Raw genomic sequence first — 18,054 nt, forward strand, 5'->3', positions numbered from 1 at the left:
AACAGATTTTTGTTTAGATAACAGAATTTCTGACTTTCTGAAATCTGCCTTGACAACAGCTGCCCGGGCATTGACTCACCAGATCAAAATGTCAGTTGTCCTCAACACGAAACACAAGACAATTGTCCTAATGGTGGCATCACAGAAAAAAAAAATCCAAAAAAAATCCAAATAGCTTGGACTGGACCATGTGCGAAGGCTCCTAACATCTTAGACTCATAGTAGATGTTTGACAAATACATATCATTATTTTACCTCAAAAACTGATTTTTCTTTTTACTGTGGTTTCAAATCTGCCTACACGACAGTGAATTGCTTACTCAATTTGTGAAGCCACTGTTGAACTGCCACATGTCAATTAGCTCAGTGCGATAGACAATGGTCTCTGGTTCCAGAGGTTGTGGGTTCAATCCTCAACTGATGCAAATTGAACATTAAGGTCAACCGTCCTGTCTTCCTGTTCTCCTGTTTGTTGCTCAGAATTGCCTAAATTTGCCCAAAAGTAGCCCGGACCCGACCCATCGCTGCGCAGCAGCTATAATTTATTTTACTATTTATTGATTGTATATTGAGTACTCAGTGGAGTAGCAACATAATTTCGTTGTACTGATGTATAATGACAATAAAGGCTTTCTATTCTATTCTATTCTATTCTATTCTATTCTAATACAAAGCTGCTGGAAAATGTAAGGTTAAATACAGAAAGATTGTAATACATGTCGGCGCTAATGACACCCGGTTTCACCAGTCGGAATTAACTATGGTTAACATGGCTTCGGTGTGCAACTATGCAAATGTCGGACTCCGTAGTTTTAGCCACATGCGTTCATTCCATCGCTGGATGTCTAGGTGGTGATTAGATAACAACGTGGCTTACATAGACATAGACATAGACTGGACCTCCTTCTGGGGAAAGACTGGTCTGATTCGGAGAGATGGCGTCCATCCTACTTTGGATGGTGCATCTCTCCTATCCAGGAATATAGGGCAATTTATTAGTCATGCTAATCCCTGACAAGCACCCAGAGTTCAGACCAGCAGGCAGAGCCGCAGTTTAACACGCCCCTCTGCTGGTTCCTTCATGTTGTCACCCACCCAGCCTATAGAAACTGTGTCTGCCTCGAGGCTGTCTAAGCTTAAACCCAAATCTGGAGGAGTTATTACAGTATTAGTTAAAATCAAAACCACTGCCCCAGCAAGCCAACCCAATAAAACTATTAAATGTGGTTTTCTCAATATTCGTTCTCTCCCATCCAAGTCTCTCCTAGTGAACGATTTAATTACAAGTCACCATATTGATATACGTATTAACACTCACTGAGACCTGGTTGCAGCAAGATGAATATGTTATCTTAAATGAATCTTCCCCTCCTAGTTACATTAACTACCATGTACCTCGTAACACTGGCAGAGGAGGAGGAGTAGCTGCAATTTATCAGTCAAATCTGCTTATTAACCCCCGACCTAATAGTTCATATAATTCATTTGAAAGCCTTACTGTCAGCTTTTCTCACCCAGACTGGAAAACAGAGAAACCACTCTTACTTCCTGTGGTATATCATCCTCCTGTACCTTATTCTGAGTTCTTAGAAGAATTCCCTGACTTTCTGTCGAACTTACCATTGAATTCAGACAAAGTCATTATAGTAGGTGACTTTAACATGTGGACGTCGATTATGATTGTCTGACCACTGCGTTCAAGTCGCTTTTGGATTCAGCTGGCTTCTCTCAGAGGGTAAACAAACCCTCTCACACTTCTCTCTGATCATTCTTTAATAACATTTGAATTTACTTTAACAAATTATATCCTACCTGGGGAAAAATCCCGCTACAGTAGATGTTTATCTGACACTGCTGTTTCGAGATTTAAATACCTTACAGTGGTAGCCACATAGAAGTTTCCCTGCCATGCAGCTGCCATGCTGCTGCCATGCTGCTCCCATCAGAGCTCCAGGAGAGCTCCAGGAAAGTCCCAGCGGCTGGAGTGACCCCCTCCTTTTCCTGGGCGAGACTAGTTTTTACTGGAACTCCACCCATTCAATGAAATACAGGACATGACCAGGAGATGGCGCTTCTCTCACAGAATACAGTACATATCGCCAGAGGCGGCATTTAAAGTGCCGTCTCTGGCGGTGAGTGGAAATTCACATAATTCATCCACCTATTGTTCACCCATTGCCACACAAATCGCACAGGGCCTGCAGTGCAGCTGGCTGTTCAACTTTGAAGGAGGACTGGGGGAGGGGAGGTTATGTTGGAAGGCTAGCTGGACCAGACTCTCTCCTGAGCAACAACACACCCTAAACCCCTGAACATTCACACCTGCTCCAGAGCATTACCATCTCCAAGCATCCCCCACTGCTTTGACTATGAATTGATTAGAAAATGAGCAGGTACTGTATTTCCTTAGAAGGTCCTGCTTTAAACATTTGTATTTTTATGATTATCTTACATTATTATCTATCTTACAATTTTTTTTGTAATTTTGCAACAGTGCATCCTGGCAGAGGTTAGGAAAGGCACATGTGGCAAAGAGGGCCCAGGTGGGCTTCGAACCCCAGACTCTCGGGTTATAGTCATGTGGGCTAACCATTACCAAAGGGACATCCCCTTGGCCAAGTAGCCAGGGCGCATGATCAATAGGAGGCATAGTGACAGGACCCTCAACTGTCACACACACACACACACAAGTCAAACAGGATTGCAGATGGTCTGAACATATGGAGTCAGTGCTGGAATTTCATTTAACTCTGTACTTCCTCTGGATTAAATTTATTAATTAAATGTATTGATTTTTCACTATAATTTACTTGTTATAGCACTAGCCTATACTGTCAATCCCCCTATAAACCCCATTCCAATTTGATATCACAACTTCACAAAAACCCCAGTAGTTTAATCTTTGTATGACTGAATTATTCTGCATAAGACCCTGACTAATATTCATAGTAATGCTGCATTAGCATAAAAAAAGTAGGCTGAATAAAAAATGATAATACGTAAGTAGTCAAAGAATAAAAGTGGAAAAGTCAGGGGCCCACTTTAGTATTCTTTCAGGAGGCCCAGAATTCCTAGCAACGGAACCTGGCAATATATACTGTTACAGTGAAGGGATTTGATTTATACCATGATATGAATTTTAGGTCATACCGCCCAGCCCTAATTTAGTTTAATGTTCACTAAAAATATGAACATGTCCAATGAAGCACAGCCATCCTCTGTGACCAGACATCCTGACAGACTGAAAACACACAACAACACACAGGAACCCTCTGTCAACATCTGCTGCTGTGTTCAAGTGTCATCAGATAAACAGCGGGATGGATCCTCACCTGAGAGTCTTCAGTCTACAGTGTGGACTCTCTAGTCCACCAGACAGCAGCTTCACTCCTGAGTCCTGCAGGTTGTTGGTATTCAGGTCCAGGTGTGTCAGACAAGAGGACTGGGAGCTGAGGACTGAGGACAGAGCTTCACACCTTCTCTCTGAGATGTTACAGCGGCTTAGTCTGAAGATATGATCATGAGGAATTAAAGAAGAAGTTTATTATCTGTTCTGTTGAAAAGACAGAAGGGTTTTATGTCATGATGAATAAATCCAGCTATCTATACACTTACAGAGCTTTGTTAGAGGCTTTGACCACTGGCAGCAGCCTCAGAAGAGCCTTCCCTGAAGCAGAGTATTTCTTTAGGTCAAACTCATCCAGATCTTCTTCTGATGACAGTAAGATGAAGACCAGAGCCGACCATTGAGCAGGAGACAGTTTATCTGTGGAGAGATGTCCTGATCTCAGGGACTGTTGGATCTCCTCCACTAGAGAACGATCATTCAGTTCATTCAGACAGTGGAACAGGTTGATGCTTTTCTCTGCAGAGGGAGTCTCTTCAATCTTCTTCTTGATGTACCGGACTGTTTTCTGATTGGACCGTGAATCACTTCCTGTCTTTGTCATCAGACCTCGTAGGAGATCCTGATTGGTCTTCAGTGAAAGACCCAGGAGGAAGCGGAGGAACAAGTCCAGGTGTCCATTTGGACTCTGTAAGGCCTTGTCCACAGCGCTCTGGTAGAAAAGTGCTGATTTGTCTCCAAACACTTGAGACCACCAGGAGGTTGTTTGTTGTTGTGACATCAGGATGAGTCCAGAGTTGATGAAGGTCAGATGGACATGAAGAGCAGCCAGAAACTCCTGAACACTCAGATGGACGAAGCAGAACACCTTGTCCTGGTACAGGCCGCTCTCCTCTTTAAAGATCTGTGTGAACACTCCTGAGTACACTGAGGCTGCTCTGATATCGATGCCACACTCTGTCAGGTCTGATTCATAGAAGATCAGGTTTCCTTTCTGCAGCTGCTCAAAAGCCAGTTTTCCCAGAGACTCAATCATCTTCCTGCTCTCTGGACTCCAGTGTGGATCTGTCTCAGCTCCTTCATCATACTTGGCCTTCTTCAGTTTTAGATGAACCACCAGGAAGTGGATGTACATCTCAGTCAGGGTCTTGGGCAGCTCTCCTCCCTCTCTGGTCTTCAACAGCTTCTCCAGAACTGTAGCAGTGATCCAGCAGAAGACTGGGATGTGGCACATGATGTGGAGGCTTCGTGATGTCTTGATGTGGGAGATGATCTTTCTGGCCTGCTGCTGATCTCTGAACCTCTTCCTGAAGTACTCCTCCTTCATTGGGTCAGTGAACCCTCTGACCTCTGTCACCCTGTCAACACACTCAGGAGGGATCTGATTGGCTGCTGCAGGTCGTGTGGTTATCCAGAGGTGAGCAGAGGGAAGCAGTTTCCCCCTGATGAGGTTGGTCAGCAGCACGTTGACTGAGGTGGACTCTGTCACATCAGTCAGGATCTCAGTGTTGTGGAAGTCCAGAGGAGGTCGACACTCGTCCAGACCGTCAAAGATGAAGACCACCTGGAACTCATCGAAGTTGCAGATTCCTGCTTCTTTGGTTTCAGAGAAGAAGTGATGAACAAGTTCCACCAAGCTGAACTTTTTCTCTTTCAGCACATTCAGCTCTCTGAAGGTGAAGGGAAATGTGAAGTGTATGTCTTGGTTGGCTTTGTCTTCAGCCCAGTCCAGAGTGAACTTCTGTGTTAAGACTGTTTTCCCAATGCCAGCCACTCCCTTTGTCATCACTCTTCTGATTGGTCGGTCTCTTCCAGGTGGGGCTTTAAAGATGTCTTCTTGTCTGATGGTTGTTTCTAGTCTGTCTGGTTTCCTGGACGCTGTTTCAATCTGTCTGACCTCATGTTCATCATTGACCTCTCCAGCCCCTCCCTCTGTGATGTAGAGCTCTGTGTAGATCTGGTTCAGAAGGGTTTGGTTTCCTGCTTTAGCAATGCCCTCAAACACACACTGGAACTTCTCCTTCAGCTTGTTTTTGAGTTTAGGCTGGCATTTGTAAAGAGCTTCTGAATGAATAAACAATAGGTAATAGGACAGTAATGTAAAGATCCTCGTAACAACAGGTCATAGTAAATGAATGTCAACACACAGAAATATTTGAATCTAAATTCATGTAGTCATGGTGATGACTACAACCGTGAAATATGACATCCCCTCAAAGGTGCTGAACTTTACCTGCAGCTGCTGCTGCTGCTGCTGCTGCTGACGGGTCTTGTCCTGTTGGAGGAAAGGGAATCATTAATCATGAGGAGTAGCAGGACCAACCCAGTTGACTTTGTCATCTGTGTGGAAATAGTTACAAAGCCAAGAGGTTTAACAAAGGTAAAAACCCTGGTTGCACTTCCCATGACTGACCTTCATTATTTCTCATCTTCTTCTGAATGAACAGCGCCACCTGTAGAACCTTTTCAGTAGTGTGCATGCTGACCATCAAGTCCACCGTTTTCTCTCTGCTTGCATCCTCCAGCTCACACTTTGGGATGGCAGGGAAACCATCCAGTAAGTCAGCGTTCTGCAGGTACCACTGGAAGCATTTCAGCTCTTCTTTCCCCAAATTCTTCAAAATCTGCAGCAGCTGCTCCTTCACAGGCGTCGCCATCTTTGTTGCCTGACAGAATCAGATCAGTGACACTGTTTCACTAAGACTGATACCACAATTTATCATGGTAAGGGATGTGACTCTATTTAGTGCCATCACGTCAATGGTTTGTTAATTAATATACAGTATTTAACACTGGTAGGATAAATCTGAAATGTCCTCCATCTTTACACAGGACAAACATCAGTGTGACTCACAGCAGTGATGGCCAACAACAGACAGAAGGTATTTCAGTGTTCACTCAGATACAGTCTCATAATTTTGTTGACCCAGGTATTTTTTTTTTGTGTGTGTGTGTGTGTGTGTGTGTGTGTGTGTGTGTGTGTGTGTGTGTGTGTGTGTGTGTGTGTGTGTGTGTGTGTGTGTGTGTGTGTGTGTGTGTGTGAAATAATTCTGTTTTTGTGTGCAAAGTAAATGAAATCAAGCATCCAAAAATAAAACTATGATATAAAAACTGTATGAATTGACTGTGGACTTTCAAAAAGGTTTTGATGAAGTCCCACATAAAAGATTACTTATGAAGACAAGATATTATGGTTTAGATGAGAGTTATAAATGGATAGAGGACTTTTTGTATAATAGGACACAGCAGGTGAGGGTAAATGGAGTTATGTCTAGTTGGAAACCTGTGACATCAGGAGTCCCACAGGGCTCAATACTGGGACCTTCTTTTTGTCCTGTATATAAATGATTTGCCAAGTGTGATACAATCTGATTCTGATTAATACGTTTTTGCGGACGATACTAAAATATTCCGAACAATTACAGGGGACACAGACACAGCCCAACTTCAAGCAGATCTTAACAACATGAGTAATTGGTGTGATACCTGGTTATTGAAATTAAATCCAGAAAAATGTAAATATCTGGAACTTGGAAGAGGGCATAACAACTGTGTTAACTATCTGGTTGGAGATGTGCTTGTCCATAAAGTAGAAGAGGAAAAGGATATAGGTGTGGTGGTTAATGGCGCGTTAGAATTTCAAAAACACATTTGTGATAAAATAAAAATAGCAAATTCAAGGGTGGCCATAATAAAACGGACCTTCACAAACTTACGTAAGGAAATTGTTTTACCATTATATAAAGCTCTGGTGAGATCTCATCTCGAATTTGCAAGCTCTGTCTGGTGTCCCTATAAAGTAAAATATATTGAAAACAATGAAGCAGTTCAGAGACGAGTAACCAAATTAATCCCAGGTCTGAATATGATGTCATATGTGACCCGTCACAGAAACGGGAGACACAAGTCGGCAGAGGCGAGTGCGAGAAATCAGCACAAATGTGATTTTTTTTCAAAATTACTCATTTTGGTTTTTTTTGCAGAAAGTGCAAGTTGAAGTAATGTAGAAGCCACCCAGTGGTTCAAATAAGAGTTTTGGTTGATTTAAAAGTATACATTTTGTGTTTGAAATCGGCTTGTTTTCTGCCTCTCTCTCTCTCTGGTGTGGAGTGTGTGCGCGCTGATACCTACTTTACATACCGGACATTTCATTGGACAACAGGCCTGCTTTGTTCTCGCTCCGCCAATCAGCTGCCTGTTAGAAGCGAACAGCATGGCTACTTATGCAGAGCTGCAGCAAAGCGAACTCAACCCTGGGTAAACTGAGCTCGCTTCGTGGTACAGAGTCAACATGGACAATGCGCAGAGAGTAGCAGACGAGCTGAACCATGGCTGTTATAGCGAAAATGTATTGATGTACTTCTTCGACAATGCCTCTTCTGCACAAGCCAACCAACCTCACATCTGATTCTGAGGACGACTGCAGTGACGACGAAGACGACTGCAGTGACGACGAACTGGATTATATCACATTGGAAAACATCCCTAGTCTAGAGCTGACTTTAGCCGAAGATGATGAAGAATCTCTTGGCCTCGCAGCTCAAGAGCTGGACCGCCGGATATCAGACGCTATTTCTGTGGTAACAATTGAAGGGGATAAAGACAGCGAAATGGAGAAAATCCGTAACTTTGACTGTAAATGCTACACGAGGAGAAAAGAAAACTCCATCCAAGAGAGACAGTTGTGTAGCCACAAACTTTCTCCTGAGGTCATGTACAGCATACGGATGGATTCTTTAGCTGCGGAAAGAGAGTGGCAGGACATGCATATTATTGGTCATCTCGAGGCAAACAGACGATCTGTCAGCACTTCTTAACTAACTACATCCACAAAAAAGGCCCAGTTGAAAAGAAAACGTGCCCGAACAACTTTTTCCATTGGAGGCAACAAAGTCTGCAAGAGCACTTTCCTGTTTCTTATGGGGTGAGTTTCCATCAACATCCAAGTTATCTATGTTTTCATTCAAAGTCACATGAATGGCACGTTTTTTCCATGTTTATACGTTAGCTTACATTTTTGTTTTCTAGCTCAGCACTGTGGTTTAATCATTAGCATCCTGTAGCCAACCCCCATCAGCTATTGGAATGGCAGTTTACTGGTGCTAGTCAGGTGCTAACAGCCTGCATCGCCCCCCCTCCCACCCTTTCCCCTGCTGTTAGACCGGCCTCCCCTCCCTTCCCATGGACGAGTCTGCCACCCAGTCCTCCCATCGAGCTGACCAGCTCTCCCTGTCCCCCCCTCCCCTCACCTCACCAGAGACTGCCTTCATCAACTCCTGCTAACATTTCCATATCTCGCACATTCTGTGACATAAACTGTAAACTGTTTTCTTGTCTGTAACAACATCTATTGCACGTCTGTCCGTCCTGGGTGAGGGATCCCTCCTCTGTTGCTCACCCTGAGGTTTCTCCGATTTTTCCCTGTTAAAAGGGTTTCCATGGAGTTTTTCCTCAGTCGATGTGAGGGTCTAAGGACAGAGGATGTTGCTACGATGCTATGTAAAGCCCTTTGAGACAAACTGTTTGTAAAAACGGGCTATACAAATAAAATTGCCTTGCCTTGCCTTGCCTTGCCTTGCCTTGCCTTGCCTTGCCTTGCCTTGCCTTGCCTAACCTGCCTGTTAGCATTGCTTGAATTGACTATTGTGATGCTTGCTAACAGGCTACTTAGCATTCTCTAGCCAACCCCCATCAGCCATTAGAATGGCAGTTTACTGGTGCTAGTCCGGTGCTGGGAACTGCCCATTGGTCCTACCTCCCATTGGTTCGACCTCCCGTTACTCCGACAAAATACCCACTGGTCCGACCTCCCATTGGTTCGACCTCCCGTTACTCCGACAAAATCAACCACAAGTCGGACCAATAGGAGGTCGAACCAATGGGTGGTCCCGTTAGTTCGAACTGTCATCGCTACTTTGTGACAAGCTCTTCCATTGATAGGAGCATGCAGCATTCTCTCTCTCTTTCTCTCTTTGAGAGAGAGCAAAATAACGAGAATTACTGAAAGAGAGCTCTCATAACAGAAACGCACATCACACACATACACGCGCGGCCCAGAATATCACCATATTCAGTCAGAGAGCCAGATCATGTCAGATCGCGCACAACCATCATAAATGCTGATCAAGATGTGTAAACTGATAATCAAAGCCCCCCCTCCCAGAGTACAGAGTAAAAGAAATACACTTTTTTTTCTCTCCCCCCCTCCACTCGAGCACGGCTGAACCTGGCCGGCTTGAGCTCACTTCACGGGCGCGAGGCTGCTGCAGCCGCCGCTCCTGCTGACAGCAGACTGAGAGAAAAAAAAAAAAAGTAAATTTCGCTTTGGTTAGGTTCAGGCAATGAAGAAAGGAGTTGGTTAAGTTTAGTAAAAAGGCTAGACAGGCTGGAAGCATAATGAGCGTTATATGTTATTAATATGAAGTGCTTGTTTTGCAGTTAATTATGCACATGATCCGTTTGATCCCAGAAAGGAAAAAAGGATCAATGCGCTGCTCCGTTTCCTTTCTGATTGCGTCCGTCTGTCTGTTCGGAGTGGGAGAGAGAGACAGAGAACCCAATCCACCTGTCTGTAATGTAAGTTTGATTTTATACGAGTGTCAAGGTTTAATTACGGACACTAATGAGCGCGCAGCAGTGCGTAAAAGTCGTGCGTAATGACAGCTCCTCGTTGGTGAAACACAATAAACTGCACCTCTTCTTCCACGTGTGTCTTATTGACAGGTGGAGCCTATATGAATAATTATATAAATGCATAGTGAACGGTAAGAATGGAGAGTTGGACTAATGCTAATAACTAGTCCAGTTCGAACTAATGAGGACCTCCCATTAGTTCGAACTCTCATTACTCCGATTGTCGGACCAATGGGAGTTCGAACCAATGGGAGGTCGGACTAATGGGAGGTCGGACCAGTGCCATGGACCCCAGGTGCTAACCTGCCTGTTAGCATTGCTTGAATTGACTACTGTGATGCTTGTGTGGAAAGGTGAAGAGGGCCTGGGCGGGGATTGAACCCACACCAGGGCACATGATCAATTGGAGGCATAGTGACAGGACCACCACTGTCACACTTGCTAATGTCTGTTTGTTTGTTTTCCTTTTTTCAGCATTGGCAAAAACCCCGGCTGAAATAGTGAAACACTTTGAGGAGAATGGGGCGTGCCCACGGGCAAAGAAGCACCCACAGCCACGTCCACCAGCCAGGTTCATTAGCCCTGAACATATCGACAGAGTTTTGGAGTTTATAAAAAATTATGCAGAAGATAATGCCATCATGTTGCCTGGATGTCATCCCGGGCATAAGGATTGGCATGTGAAGTTGCTGCCAACCCATGTTTCCAAGGCCTCAGTCTGGCGTCTCTACGTGAAGTCTGCTAAGGAGCTTGGTATGTGTAAACACTGATGTAGCATGCAGTTTTACAGTAAAAGTGGATCACTATTATACATATATATACACTAAATCACTAATTGGTGGAGTAAATTATAATTAACCATAAGCAATATCTGTTTCAGGTGAGCGTTTGTAAAACAAGCTTTAAAGCACTGTGGAAACAGCTTCTCCCACACATCAGAAGCTGCAGGCCACGCACAGATCTCTGCTGGCAGTGCCAAAGCAATAACGAACAGCTGATGCGAAGTGCAAACCTCCCAGATGATAGAAAGTCAGAAGCAGTAAAGAAGCAACAGGATAATCTTTCCCTTGTGCAGAAAGAGAGGGCTGTGTACAACGAAATGACTGCTGCCTGCAGAAAGACATGCTCTGCCTCTAACCTGTCTTTTGGGCCCGCCCTACCCGCAAGCAAGAAGATTAGGATGCATTACAGTTTTGATTTTGCTCAGCAGGTACTGTTTATTACTATTATCATTAAATTAATGTCCCTTTAAGGGCGACTTTGTGCATGAGAATAAGTAGCCTAATAATAATTTATATCTGTATTAGAGAGTTATGAATAGACACAAATGTATTTAATCTAATCCCTGTTCCCTCTCTCCCTCTGTCTTCTTATACAGTTACACTTCCCCTCAAACCCTCTCCAGCCTGGGCCAATGTATTTCTTGACACCACGGAAATGTGGCCTATTTGGTGTTTCCTGTGAAGGGCTGCAAAAACAGGCGAATTTCCTGACTGATGAAGCCATGTCATCTGGTAAGGGCAGCAACGAAGTCATCAGCTACATGCATCATTTCTTCTGCAACTTTGGAGTTGCGGTGGATCTGCATTGTGACAACTGCAGTGGGCAAAACAAAAACAACTTCATGCTCTTGTACGCTGCCTGGTGGGTTGGACACAAGCTACAGGCCACACCAAATTTTCCCCTGACTGTGGCTTTGGATTAATCAAGCAGGCATACATGAAGACCAGAGTCAACACATTTGGCAGACATTGCTTAGGTACTTTAACATTAATGACTTCAATGCTGTTCTCTGCTCTGCTTCAATGAAACATTTTAATTTAAGATCTTTTATTCTTCATCTCTTCTCTTTTTTGTCATCAGGTAGTGGAAAACAGCTCTCCCCTGTGAGTCACCTCAATATCCCACAGCTTGTTGGAATGGCAGATGGCAGTGTGTTAGTCAAGACCTTCGACTGGCAGAAGCATCTGACTCCCCACTTCCGAAGGCTCCCACAGATCAAGAGTTATCAGCACTTCACGTATTTATATATTGAAACTTTAACATTGTGTACACAATAACAACAACAACATAATTCTATGGGCATGACAGTGTTTTATGAGAAAATACTTTGCCATGTTTAAAATGTCTTGTTATGTGCTCATGTTCTGTCACAGCTTTGACGCCAAGAGACCAGGTGTGGTGCTTGCGAAAACTCACTGTGATGCAGAACCTATTGAATATCAGCTACTGAGCAACGGATCAGACCTGCCCCCTGTCGACAGTCTTCCTGTCCTGGCCCCACCTGGACTGACCATTGACAGGCAGGCATACAGTGGGAGCCACATAGAAATTCCCCTGCCATGCTGCTGCCATGCTGTTCCCATGCTGTTCCCATGAGAGTTCCAGCAGAGCTCCAGCAAAGTCCCAGCAGCTGGAGTGACCCCCTCCTTTTCCTGGGTGTGACTAGTTTTTACTAGAACTCCACCCATTCAATGAAATACATGACATGACCAGGAGATGGCGCTTCTCTCACAGAACAGTACATATCGCCAGAGGCGGCATTTAAAGTGCCGCCGCTGGTGGTGAGTGGAAATTCATAGAACCACGAGTACATGTTTGATTTAAGAAGCAAAATTATAACAGACCTAGCTACTGGAGATGCGCTGGCCACTGTTTTATCTGGAAATAAATTGTTGTAGTTAATAATACCTACTGTCAATTTTTTTTATCACAATTTATTTACTGTGACTCTACATTTAAATAGGAAAAAAGTAAGGGAGTGATGAAAGCCTTTTTAAGATGTTTGCAGTTGCAGGTATTCAGTGCATGCCTTCAACCAGGGAATTAGCATTATCATTGCTCAATCTTTTGTTTTCCCTAATGGGCCACCTATTGGTCACCCATTGTCACACAAATCGCACAGAGCCTGCAATGGAGCTGGCTGTTCAACTTTGAAGGAGGACCAGGGGAGGGGAGGTTATGTTGGAAGGCTAGCTGGACCAGACTCTCTCCTGAGCAACAACACACCCCAAACCCCTGAACATTCACACCTGCTCCAGAGCATTACCATCTCCAAGCATCCCCCACTGCTTTGACTATGAATTGATTAGAAAATGAGCAGGTATTTCCTTAGAAGGTCCTGCTTTAAACATTTTTATTTTCATGATTATCTATCTTACAAAAAATGTTGTAATTTTGCAACAGTGCTTCATGGCAGAGGTTAGGAAAGGTACATGTGGCAAGGTGAAGAGGGTCCAGGGCGGGCTTCGAACCCCAAACTCTCGGTTAAAGGGATAGTTCAACATTTTGGCAAATTGGCCCATTGCCATAATCGCTATAGTCATAGCAGTAGGTTCATTACCTTTAATTGTAGGTGTAAGCTATTTTCAGTACGGCGGAGCGCAGCAGCTGGCTGCTCAGAGCTACGCTATGGAGGCTAACGGAATTTCTTGGTTTCCCTCATTAAACTCATCAAATTCAACATCCCAAAACTCCACAGCGCTTTTGTAGACAAGTTGTGACCTGCACAACCACCACGCTATGAGATAATGACGGAACGATACGAAACGGAGCCGTTTTCGAGGTAAATACAGGGTAAATACGGAGACTGCTTGCTGAAAAACTGTCCCTGAACGCAACGCGCATCAGCGGTTTTGTATGAATTTACCTCGAAAACGGCTCCGTTTTGTATCGTTCCGTCATTATCTCATAGCGTGGTGGTTGTGCAGGTCACAACTTGTCTACAAAAGCGCTGTGGAGTTTTGGGATTTTGTATTTGATGAGTTTAATGAGGGAAACCAAGAAATTCCGTTGGCCTCCATAGCGTAGCTCTGAGCAGCCAGCTGCTGCGCTCCGCTGTACTAAAAATAGCTTACACCTACAATTAAAGGTAACGAACCCACTGCTATGACTATAGCAATTATGGCAATGGGCCAATTTGCCAAAATGTTGAACTATCCCTTTAACAGTCATGTGCGCTAACCATTCGGCCAAAGGGACATCCCCTTGGCCAAGTAGTCAGGGCGCATGATCAATAGGAGGCATAGTGACAGGACCCTCAAGTCAAACAGGATTGCAGATGGTCTGAACATATGGAGTCAGTGCTGGAATTTCATTTAACTCTGTACTTGGTCTGGATTACATTTATTAATTAAATGTATTGATTTTTCACTATAATTTACTAGTTATAGCACTAGACTATACTGTCAATCCCCCTATAAACCCCATTCCGATTTGATATCACAACTTCACAAAGTTGAAGACACCTGCTGCACCTAGTCTAATCTTTGTATGACTGAATTATTCTGCATAAGACCCTGACTAATACTCATAGTTAGAGCTGGGCGGTATGACCAAAAATTTACATCACAGTATTTTTCATAATTATATTGGTTTCACGGTATTTGACTGTATTTTTTTTTTCATGCATGACTGGGTGTTAACCCCATTTTCTAATAATTTAGAGAATAATTACTGCAGTAAATTGGCTTAGAATGACCTATTTTACTGTCACGAGGAGTGATATATTGTCCAAGAGCATTAGTATCCAGACTAGTACAAAATACCAGCAGAACTGAAATCAGCCCCAACTGTAAGCAGCAAATCCAGGTTAAAAACATTTCTCTTTTCACGTGCTTATAGCTGAGAACTTAAAACTTTATCTATTTTCTTTTATTTTACTTTTATTTGCTCTTGCTTTTAACTCTGCTTTTAGTGTTTTGTTTGTTTTTATTATTTTATTTATTATTTTTTAATATTTTGTCTTTATGTAAAGCACATTGAGTTGCCTTGGTATGAAAATAAATATAAATAAAGATGCCTTGCCTTGCCTTGCCTTGCCTAGTATTAACTCTTTCGCGACCACACTAATTCCATCCGCTCAGGACCACATGTTTTTGGCTATTTGTTTACCTTTTTCTCACGTCGAACCGAACTGTGTATATCACCTAGAAACAAACAGTCTTCACGTGGTTGAAGAGTGACTTTCCAACGTGCTCCTCGAAAAAAAAACGGCAAGTTTTTCCGCCGTTTCGTTCGTGAGTACGAAGGAGAAGAAGAGAGCTCGGTTTCTCCAAAAACGGAGCTCCCGCTCTAGTTTCAGAGAAAAACGCACTTTTGTGTCAAGTGGCAATCGGCTCATTTTACCGGTACTCTGCAGTGTGGCATGTCTCCCAAATCATTTCTACGGCTAAATAAATATATTTGTAGGCAAATCTGGGGGGTGTGGCAGCTTGGAGTGCTGCGGTGTGGGTCTCTGGCCGCAGCGGAGCAGCTCCGTGACACTGCTGTGTGACTGGCCGGCGATGAGTGCTCTGGGGCGGGGGGCGGCTGGTCACAGCACCCGCTGCTCAGCGCCCGCTCTGCTGCACCGTGAAAACAGCAGAGATAACAGGCTTTCAGAACCGAGTCTCCAAACTAGAAACCTTTGTAACAGCACCGGAGAAAGTCGCCAGATTTGTCGTCGGTCGCTTTTGTCAAAAGAGGGTTTGGAAAGTCGCCAGATTCAGCGAGAAAGTCGCAACACTGTAGCCGACAGCCGCACAGCGCTGCACGCTGCCCCCAGAGCAGCATTCAAGGAGAACGATTACTCAAACAAAACCAAGATCACACAGTTTATAAAAAACATTATGTTTTGATTTTAGTTTTAAACAGTTTTACATATCAGAGGACTACCATATTCACACACAGGGTACCTCAGAGTGTCTATTATCATAATCTGTAAAAAAAACGGTTTTGAAGAGCTAACTCGTCAATGGTCGTGAACGTTTGGCAGGCTATGACGAATTTACTCGTCAATGGTCGCGAAAGAGTTAACACGGATTTGAATGGTCAACACGTTCTCACCCCCAGTGCGTCAACAGCCTGACGAACGGTCACTGTCCCTCATCGTCACATACCTGACTCATTAGGTGCCCGTTTTTCGTCAGGTTTTGACGCGCTCGGCTTTCAGTTGATTCCAATGCAGTCCCCTTCGCGGCGATATGTGACGCTCAGAGCAAGTGATCCAGCCGACCGGCTGCGGCACTGACGGACGCTGTGAGCAGAGGAAAACTTTTTTTTTTTTTTTTTTTAACTTTTCCTTAAATCTTTATTGAACCTGATGCTGCTGTGTCTGACGTAGCTTTCGGCAAGGACGTCCTTTCGGTTATTTATTTATTTATTTATTTAGTGATCATGGTGTTTGGTGCAGAATAATCAATCAATCAATAAATAAATTACGTCCTTGTCGGAAGCTGCGTCAGACCAGGAGGGGGGGGGGGGGTTGTGGATTCTACAGGTGAAGACCACTTCCGCGTTCAAAAAGCTGCTCTGTTTAATCAATATTCTGAAGAAAGATCTGATTATTAGCCACAACGCTGTAACCATCCAAGGAAGACTGTGTAACAATATTATGTGCTTCTGCTGAGTCCAAAAGCCCTGTGTAATATCAACTTTATTTTAAGAAAACACGTTTTGTTTCCAATGTCATATCACGGAGAAGCACTGCATTACCCATAATCCTCATATTTATCAGCGACGTGTCTGATTGGTTGAGCTTGCTGTTACCAGCAAATGAAAAAATAAAACAAATTGAGCTTATATTATTTTCTTAGTAACTAAAAGGTCTTAACATCTTTTTGTTTTCAACATTGAATAAAAAAAGGGTGCTATATTGTTAAAATTCAACAATAAAGTGCATAAAAGTTGGCTTGACTTCTTTCTTTTTTCCTTTCTTTTCATAATTTTCACCAGCATCTTTCTGGTCCACATCACATCACATTTATTGTAATTTTTAATTCAATGAGTGACATTTTATTTTTTTATCTGAAAAACATTATTATGAATTCAAGGGTCAGAGGTCACTGATTAGTGTTAAATTTAACCTTTTTGACCCTGTTTCCTTGAATAAATCACTAAGACTTTGACGCGGGAAGCTGAGATTTTGATAGGTTGTTCAGAGCACTAGGGACAAAGTTTCTGTAGAATTTCAGACCTGTCGGACGTCCAGAAGGGTCACAGCTGACTGTCCAGGCTCGTTTCTCGGCCTTCAAAGCCTAGATTTAGAAGCCTTTTGTCTAATAACGTCCACATTCTTGGGGTTATAAGGCTGAAAGTTTCATGTATTTGTCCGGGGCCTAAGCCCATCCACCATGTGCAATTTCAAACCCGTGCGACCTTCACAAGTGTCAAAGGTCGCTGATCTGTGACCTTTTTGACCCCATTTCCTTGAATAAAACACCAAGACTTTGATGCGGGAAGATGAGCTTTTAATATGTGGTCCAGAATGTCTAGTAGATTGTGTGTGCAAAAGATTAAGAGCTCTGTGACATTCAGAAGGGTCACAAATAGCCAAAAAGCAATGCTCCTTTCTCTGACCTCATATTAAAGGAGAAATGCAATTCTTTAATAGCTTCCAGATGCTTTGGCCTATCAGGCTGAATTTTTAGCTAAAGGAGCTGGTGTACGATCAGGAAGTAGGGGAGCTGTGCATAAAGCCAATTGGTAAGTGTCAAAGGTCACAGGGGTCAAACATCAAAGTGAATCCAGCCATTCCTGCTTTTTCTCAACAAAACAAACACGCTTTAAGTTATCATCATGAAATATAAATATGTTGTATATCAGAGAGTCCTCTATCAGAATATTTTGGTCCCGTTGCTCTAGGGGCCCCAGGGGGCCCCGGGGGGCCACTTGGCTTTCCCATGCTCCCACAGAGTTGGGTCTTGGGGTGATGGATAAGGGCCTCACCATGAGTCCACAGGCCAAGTTTCAAGTGATTTGGTCGGTTTCTATGGAAACGGTGGCCTCAAGGATACAGAGGAATGCGACTGTTTGAAGCCCCGCCTCTCGAAAAGTAATGGCTCAATCAGGACCGAACACACATCTACGCGTTCGTCTTGGGCCCCCGAACCATGTATTACAAAATCAGAACTGTACGACTTTTGGAAGTGTGTTTTGTCTATTTCGGCTTTTCTGACTAATATCTGATCAATGCCACATCCATTGTGCTCTGTCTCAGCTGATCGCGCTCATATGGAACCTTTCTTATTGAAAGTGCAGCCAAACACCAGACTGAAGAGAGAGGAACAGCAGAGCTCCTCTGACAGCTCCTCTGT

The 18,054-nt window shown here is 43.6% G+C and overlaps 1 protein-coding gene and 2 pseudogenes across 3 annotated transcripts in view; 2 read left to right on the forward strand and 1 right to left on the reverse strand.

Annotated features, from left to right (window-relative positions):
• Positions 1 to 5,643, reverse strand: part of LOC146975223 (uncharacterized) — a 30,136-nt pseudogene extending 24,493 nt beyond the window's left edge. The window contains exons 1-2 of the transcript XR_015037405.1: positions 5,580 to 5,643; positions 3,616 to 4,667 (exon numbers count right to left, since the gene is read on the reverse strand). The product of XR_015037405.1 is annotated as an uncharacterized LOC146975223 (transcript). The remainder of the gene's footprint in view (positions 1 to 3,615; positions 4,668 to 5,579) is intronic.
• LOC146975212 (protein NLRC3-like) overlaps positions 1 to 18,054 on the forward strand; it is a 347,620-nt gene that overhangs the window by 199,149 nt on the left and 130,417 nt on the right. The gene's annotated exons all lie outside the window — the stretch shown is intronic.
• On the forward strand, positions 7,638 to 12,358 carry LOC146975224 (uncharacterized; annotated as a pseudogene). The gene is made up of 6 exons (XR_015037406.1): positions 7,638 to 8,270; positions 10,454 to 10,736; positions 10,865 to 11,189; positions 11,358 to 11,763; positions 11,847 to 11,999; positions 12,136 to 12,358. The product of XR_015037406.1 is annotated as an uncharacterized LOC146975224 (transcript).

The sequence above is a fragment of the Trachurus japonicus genome, chromosome 13 (genome assembly GCF_045865225.1).
Source record: "Trachurus japonicus isolate A0001 chromosome 13, Traja_1.0".
Classification (NCBI taxonomy): Eukaryota; Metazoa; Chordata; class Actinopteri; order Carangiformes; family Carangidae; genus Trachurus; species Trachurus japonicus.